Source organism: Dama dama, chromosome 23 (genome assembly GCF_033118175.1).
Source record: "Dama dama isolate Ldn47 chromosome 23, ASM3311817v1, whole genome shotgun sequence".
Taxonomy (NCBI): Eukaryota; Metazoa; Chordata; class Mammalia; order Artiodactyla; family Cervidae; genus Dama; species Dama dama.
In genome coordinates, this window is record NC_083703.1 from 28930526 (window position 1) to 28939152 (window position 8627).

Here is an 8627-nt window from a genome sequence, read left to right on the forward strand (position 1 = left end):
CTGCCGTCGTTCCTACCGGCAGACAATGGGCACGGAGACAATTTGAAAATCGGGTGGGAGCAGAGGGAATGCCCCCTCTGCCGCGACGAAGGATTTAGAAACACAGACGGCGCGTTTGATTAATAACGATTCTCCCTTCTATTGTTCAGCCTGGCTCGGGAGCTCACACGAGCCTTGGTGAACACGCACACGTCCTGCGAAGTTTCTTGAACGTTTCATGCGTTTGGTAGGAAGTCAGAGCTTAAGGTTCCTCAGTTACATTGTTTGCTCTTCACAGGTCCAAGTCAACATGGCAGCCTAGTACTGCATGTGTTTGAATGAACACCCAAGGGAGCGATTCAGCTTCTGAGATTACTTTTTTCAGGTTTTCAACTTTCTAACACATTGTTGAAGACAATGAAGTAAAATGCTTTCCTACGACGCCTTTTCGTGCTTCCCTTTAAACCGAGAAGTTGGAAACTCTGACCAATCTTTTCTAGAATGGTTCAGCATTTTCCAAATATATTTTGGGGCAGGAGTGTTTTTCTGTTTTGTTTTGCTTTTTTAACCAAAAGGTGCTGTAGGTTCTGATGTCAGGTTTGTAGGCTACGCAGATGCCCATTTCATTCTTAAAATTTCTGCTTGGCAGTTCCCCAGGGTTTTGATCTAGGTGCAATCTAGGAGACTGGGCTGTTGCAGGCTCCTCGCGGTCTTTCCGTAACCCTTCGGGAAGTTAGGAAAGAACACAGTAGCCTAGATTCTTTAATGTGATGTGTTGAACTTTTGTCAGAGTGGCATAACCTACTGGTTGACAAACCTAGATTTGCCTCTGAATCGCCTGGGGTAACCCACGTGAGGCACTCCCCAGGCAGCACTCCAGACGTCCAGAATCTGGGAAAGGGGATGAAGATCGCTTAATTCCTCTTATCTCCATCCTTTTAAAATCGATTTTGTGAGTTGTCCGAGGCATTTTGGTATTGTGTGTTTACGTTTTAGCAAAAAAAAAAAAAAAAAGTCACAACTGAAAAAAAGATCTTGGGAGATGAGGGGGAAGGTGGCTCACTCAAGAGAGGTGAGTAGGACCCTCTCTGAAGATCCATGTCTCATGCTGAGTTTGGTGTTTCTGCCATAGTCAGCAGAGTTTGGCAGATTTGGTTTTCACAAGCTTAGCTTGTAAAAGAAGGCTGTACCACATTTGGGAGGACATCCTTTCTCTGGCAGAAGGGAAACAGGGCCACATCTCCAGTGAGGAGGGAATTGTGCAAGTCAGTCGTAGACTCGAGGGCATCTGACCCAAAGCTGCGGGAATTCAGACCTAGGAAAGAAACTTCAGATGATTAAGTGTGTGATCAGAAAAAGAAGTGTAAGAAGACCCCCAGATTTCTGGTTTGGGGGAAACAGGGTGAATAGTGAGGCTACTAGTTGAAACAGGAACTATTAGCAGCAAACAAGTTTGAGGTGAGTTCAGCTTTGGAAATGTTAAATTTCAGGTGCTCACCCGATATTCTAGGCAGAAGCTAATTGGTAAAAGGACGTCTGCCACTTGGGGTGGTTTGAGATGCAAATGTGGGGACCATCAGCATGTAAATGGGGTTTGAAGCCCCAGAAAGGGTTGAGATTAACCGGGAATGAGAGTAGAGGGGTGAAAAATGAAAGAGACCTTGGACAGAGCCCTGCGGAGCTTCAAACCTGAATGGCTGGGCGAGCCTGAGGCTGATCCCTGCTTTGTGTGGGAGGCGAGCGTTCTCAGAAACCGCTCCTTCCTCCCCAGCCCCTGGGGTTGGAGCCCTTCAGCAGCTCCAGAACACCTTGAGTCAAATTCTGCCAATTGGAATTTGTGGACTCTTACATAAGCCATGATACCTTGATGTCTCAGGGTCAGATAATCCACCAGATCGCTCATCCTTCCCTTCCTTTACCCTAACACAAGCCTCTCTGTGCTTCCCCCCATCAGCTTTCTATGAGTCTTCCCCAGGGGGCTCATCAGAGTCACATCCTGTTGGGAACCGTCCCCCTGCGGTCTCGGGTCCTACCAGCTCCAACTGAACAGATGGTTCTCCTGGGTCACGTTACCTGCTGGAGGCTTGTTACAACTATGAATTTGCCAGCCCCACCCCAAAGATGAGATCTATCAGGTGTAATGGGTGGAATTGTGACAAAGATTCTTTGCTTGGCTGAACCTGCAGCGGGTCTCCTGAACTTCCTCCTAGACCCATCCATGCACTTCCTTGTAAAATCCAGTCTTAGCAAATCTGATCACCCTCAATGTCTGAACAGGGTCCTTGTCCTCCACCATCGCCCAGGCGCTTGATCACCCTGGCCTGCCTTCAGCAAGTGCTTCTAGAGCCGTGCTGTCCAATAAATATGGTAACTACTCTTCACCGTCCCTTTTGAGAGCTTGGAATGTCCCACATGTGATGTGCTCTCTGTGAAAAGTGCACTGGATTTTGAAGACTACAAACAAACAAACAAAAAATGTAAAATAGCTTAATGATTTTTATACTGATTCATCTTGAAATAGAATACTTCTGAAGCCAAATGGAGTCCAGAAATAAACCCACCCATAAATGGACAACTGGTTTTTCTTTTAATTAATTTAATGAATTAATTTTGACTGTGTTGGATCTTAGTTGAGGCACTATCTAGTTGTAACGCTCAGGCTTAGTTGCCCCGCCTGCTGCAATGTGGCATCCCAGTTCCCTGACCAGGGCTCAAACCCAAGTCCCCTCCATTGGAAGGTGCACTTTAACCACCGGACCACCAGGGAAGTCCCTGAAATAGAATATTATGGATATGTTTGGTTATATAAAATATATTATTCATTTCATTTTTTTTTTTAATGTGGTCATCTGACTATTTAAAGTGACACATGGCTCACAGCTTGTTTCTCCTAGACAGCTCAGCTCTGGGTGATGCCCCAGTCCAGAGCCCCAGACACAGGTGTTCCCATACTTACATGAGTGTTCCACAAACACTTCGAATTGAGCATGAAAGCAATTATTTCTCTTCCAACCCTGCCCACTCCTCCCTACCCCACCAACTCCTCCTCTATTTGGCATCTTGGCGGACAGATGATTATCTGCTCAACTGCTCGTGCCAGAACCCTGGCAGTCATCCCCAGTCTGCACGTGCTGTTATCCATCAGCTCTACCACCTTCATATTGCTCCGCTCCCCTCCCACAGTCCCTGTCTCTCTGTTTATTTCTCATCTCTCCCCTCAGCTGTTGCAGAAGTCTCATGTATGGTATTTTTGCTGTGATTTTCACTGATTTCCATTCGGTTCAAAGTGATTAATGCTGTGGGAATGATATTGATCCAAGGCAAACCTGATCGTGTTCCTTCCCTGCTCCAAACCTTTGGGTGGTTTATGTGCCTCTGGCTCTGTTTCCCAGAGTATCGAGTTTATTCATGGGTGTGTGTGGATGATTTTAAGGGTATGGGGAGGAACATCTTATGTATACATCTTGTACACTGAAAAGACATAACTAACAGGTAAAACCTGTGATTTCATGAGCATTATTCTTTAGGATAAAAAGTGTGTCAGAGAAAGTTTTTTTGATTTACTTATTTGTTTATTTTTGGCTGCGCTGGGTCTTCATTGCTGCACATGGAATTTAGTTGTGGCGAGCAGGGGCTACTCTCTAGTTTTGCTACAGGCTTCTCATTGGGGTGGCTTCTCTTCTTGTGGAGCATGGGCTCCAGGGCGAGTGGGCTTCAGTGGTTGCAACCTGAGGGCGCTAGAACCTGGGCTCAGTAGTTGAGGCACACGGGCTTGGCTGCCTTGCAGCTTGTGGAATCTCCCCAGGCCAGGGATTGAACCTGGGTCCCCTGAATTGGCAGGTGGATTCCTAACCATTGGGCCACCAGGGAAGTCCCTAACGTTTTAAAGAAACTATAGCACAGTTGAAAGTAATGGTATTGGTCAAGTAAATGCATTTCCAATAAATTTCAGACTCAATATGGTTAAAAAAAAAAAAATCTTCACGACCCAGCTTCTAATGTCCTCTCTAATATAATCTCCAGAAGGTATCCCCTTGCTATTCTTCAGCCATACAACCGTGCCAGGTACTTGCAGGTCTCCAGGCCCAGTTTCTCCTTCTCCACATAGCATCTCATCAGGTGCTAGTTCTTTGTTGTACCACCACATCCCCCTCTTCTGGCAAATAAGAACTAAACCTGTAAGACTCTTCTCGGAGAGTCTTCGCTCTCTGAAGAGTTCTCTGGCAATGCATGGGGGAACCCTACCCATGGTAGGCAGCATAATGGTCCCCAGAGTTATCATCCACATGTGCTTATGGTATCTTGGCCGGCAAAAGGGATTTTGCAGAGGTGATTAAAGGTTTTTTTGGGTGGGTGAGATTTTCCTGGATTATTTGGATGGACCAGTGTAACATCAGGATCCTGTCAACTTAAAAAATAGTCACAACCTAAAAATTGGGAGTTATGTTTTCTTGGGTAGGTATTTTTAGGACTTCAAGCCCTGGAGGCAGCAACTCAAATAACCCTGAGATAACTGCTCCAAGAGGTGAGGCTGGGTGGGGGGGTGGGGGGGGGGGAGGGGAGCAGCAGGTTGTATAGAAACTTTGCAACAAAGGGCACATAGTCTGAATGTCAAAAGATTATTGTTGATTAAAGGAAAACCAGACATCCCATGTTAAGGAGTTTAGTGCTTTTCTCTGTACAGGAAGATACAAGAGTCTGGACTTAATCATTCCTTCCACATGCACCTCAGCTGTCTGGGGCCAGTATCCTGTTTTTTCACATCCTGAGTTTCCTCAGGGCTCACTGTAGGGAGTGGCTGCAGACTAATGGCTAAACTAGATGGCAGGTGTTCTTTCTTTCCAGAATTTCTTCAGGGCTCACCAGCTCACACCGGAGGGCTGTAGTTGCCGATGACTGTGACATCCTTTGTTTATTGATATGGAAGGAAATGTTCCATTTCTCAGTACTGTTAACATCCCTATGTTATACTTGAGGAAACTGAGACACAGAGAAGGTAAGCAACTTGTCCAGATTACAATGGCGAAAAGTGGAGGACTTGGATTAGAACCTGGGCTGTCTGTCTCCCAAGTCAACACTCAAAGATGCAGGCATTCACTGAGTGAGTGGCTGAGAAAGAGCCCACTTCTGTGCTCCCGCTGAAATAGCAGGATGGGTTTACTCTCCTGCCTCCGCTCCTCCCCTAGGTTGGGCAGTATACATCTGCGTTATCTGCACACACAGAGGCCTCACTGAAAGGGTGGCAGTTGGCTGGACCGTGGCTGAGGCCACAGAGATGCCTGACGTATTATCCCTTACCCTCCACTCTTGATAGGACCTAGGTGCACTCAGGTACTTTGGAAGGACACCTCATTCTCCCCTCTTCCTCCCTCTCAATCCAGGTCAGGACTTAAGATTCACTAGGCCAGGGGTCCCCAACCTCCAGGATCTAATGCCTGATGATTTGAGGTGCAGTTGATGTAATAGTAATAGAGTACACAATAAATGTAATGCATTTGGGTCATCCTGAAACCATCTCCCTTCCCCCACCCACAATCCGTGGAAAAACTGTCATTAACAAAACCATTCCCTGGTGCCAAAAATGTTGAGGACCGCTGTATTCAACCATCACCTGCTTCCCCAGCAGATGACAGGAGATTTCCTTCCAGGTCCTTCACTGCCTGCAGACCTGTCTTTGCAGTCCTAGACTTCTCTGTGAGCAGGGCTCAGGGCCCGGGGGCAAGTATGACAGTCCTACTGAAGGCAGTCTGCTATGGGGGGGTGAGGGGGGCAGAAATTCAGATCCAGAAGCAAGAGTGCCAGAATAGGTTCAGAGCCTAGAAAGGATAGATAGAGCCTTGGCAGCCCAGGTGGGAAAGCAACTTAGGAGTCTGTGCCTGGAACCACTCATTGTTGGCCCCCTCACACCCAGCATCCTAGGGGCGTGGTTCTAGAAAGGAGCATGATTCCTAAGGCAGATTTTAGGCTGCATCCTGATATTTTGGGGGCCCTCCCTATTTCCCCTGGCGCTTCCCTGGTGGCTCAGTGGTAAGTAATCCACCTGTCAAGACTCGGGTTCAGTCCCTGGATAGTGAAGATACCCTGGAGAAGGAAAGGCCAACCCATTCCAGTATTCTTGCCTGGGAAATTCCATAGACAGAGGAGCCTCGTGGGCTAGAGACTACACGGATGCAAAGAGTCAGACGCAATTTAGTGACTAAACAACAACAACTCTGGTCCCCTTAGGCCCCTCTCTAAGCTTACCCCTGTCGTCCTGTACAGATATGAGAGTTGGACCATATAGAAGCCTGAGTACCGAAGAATTGATGCTTTGGAATTGTGATGCTGAGAAGACTCTTGAGAGTCCCTTGGACAGCAAGGAGATCAAACTAGTCAATCCTAAAGGAAATCAATCCTGACTATTCATTGGAAGGACTGATGTTAAAGCTGAAGTTCCAATACTTTGGCCACCTGATTCGAAGAGCAAACTCATCAGAAAAGACTCTAATGCTGGGAAAGATTGAGTGCAGGAGGAGAAGGGGGCAGAGAGGATAAGATGGTTAGATCGCATCACTGGCTCAATGGACATGAGTTTGAACAAGCTCCAGGAGATAGTGAAGAACAAGGAAGCCTGACGCGCTACAGTCCACAGGGTGGAAAAGCATTGGGCACAACGTAGCAACTGAACAACAACTTGAAACTACAGAGCAAGGCTCCAGATTCCTGTCTATATAAGAGAAACTGGCTCTTTTTTTTACACTGTGAACATTACCAGTGATCCAAATCCCCCCAAAACAGGGAAACAGCTTAAAGGCCAATCTTTTTTTTTTCTTGCATGACATAAACATACTTTCTTCTTATTTTTAAATATCACTTCTCTCATTTCACCATTCTTGTCTAAAACGTCAGGTCAACAACAAGCCTTACTTTTGAGCAGCTGCTAGTTTGCAGGCCCTGTGCTCAGTATAGAACACTGTGAACAGGTCAAGATCACAGTCAGTGACAGAGAAATGCTGTAATGCCAAGCGCGAAGTCAAGGTCTCAGGGATTTTTTTTTTTTTTTTTTTTTTTGAGGAGCAGGGATCTATGAAACTTCTGAAATTATGTGGAAAATTCTGTCTACTCGTGCATTTCTGGAAAGAGAGTTCCTAGCTTCTGTCAGCTTCCCAGCTATGATAATAGCTTTTATCATATTCCCAAACTGGGTAATATGGTGACAAGTGCTGTGGGAGAACAGAATTTGAAGGAAAAAGTGGAACTATAGGGAGTGCATTATTATTCCATTAATTTATTAATGCTACTGTCCTTACAAATAATCATCAATTATTTTCTTCAGGGGTCTTTTACAATCTTCAGTAAAAGATTTTATTGTTAGTCTTTTGGGCAAGAAAAAAAATCACACGAAATTTAAGTCATGGTGTTTGACTTCAGAAGGAGTGATTTTTTTTTTTTTTTTAATTGGAGTACAGTTGCTTTACAATGTTGTGCTCGTGTCTACTGTCCGGCAAAGTGAATCATTGGTATGTTTATATAGACATGCTCTTTTTTGAATTTGCTTCCCACTTAGGTCACTGAATTGGTTATTTCTAAAGGAAAGGAGCTCCTTGGAGTAGACCATAGTTAGCAAGTCCCCTGCAAGCTCCCTCCGCTAATCAAGCCTGGGACTCCCCCCTGAGACCTGCTTTCTGCAGCATCCCGGTGCATGACTCTGAGTGGTGGGTCCAGCAGGGTACTCTCCACTGAACTACAACTAACACTATTTTGCTTTCTGAAATTCTGGCTTTGCACCTCTCCAAATGTACCCACACTCCCCAAAATCCCACTGTGCTGTGGAGTTATCCCTGGCGAATCCCCCTTTTCCTCAGCACAAAAGTGATGAATCTGGTGCTATATAAAATGAAGATTTTATCATTTGCACTCAGAGAGTAGCAAAAGTTACAAAATTAGTTAGGTTTTCCCTTTGTCTCTTTGATACAGGAGTGATAACTAGGGGTGACAGGGGAGAAAGCCAGTTTATTTTCCTCAATTATATTTTAACATCTCTGTCTCTTCCTGCCTTCACTCACTAAAATGAGTGAGGTTTTGCACACAGTTTCCAAAAATGCATAGACTACTCCCCACCTCCCTCAAATCCTGAGACCCAGAGAGCCAGCCCCTCCAGATTAATTGTCAGCTCCTCCCTCGACCCTTCCATTCCCACTTCTGTTAAGGAAAACTGCTCTTGCCTTTTAGCCAGAGATCCTAACCCAACCATTTCTAGCTTCCTGTCCTTCAGGGGTTGGTTCTGCAACATAATAAAGGGGTGCATTTCTTCCCAGTTTTTCTGAATGATATATAATTGGTTCTCTCCCCACCCCCACCACTGCCCCCGCGGCTAAGACCCTCTCCTCTGCGAGGGATCGTATTGTAATGAACAATAAGTGTGAGATGCCTGATCCCCCCATAGTATTTGGTGGGGGAGGAGGAAACAGGGAGAGGTCAGGAGGGGTAGAGAGGTTGTGTCTGTGAGGACAGAAGTTTCAGGCTTACTGTCTATTTCCTGCTGTCAGAACTGTTTAAATAAAAATTGGTTCCATGGTGGTCCAGTGGCTAAGACTCTGTGCTCCCACTGCAGGGGGCTTGGGTTCAATCCCTGGTTGGGGAACTAGGTCCCACATGCTGCAATTGAG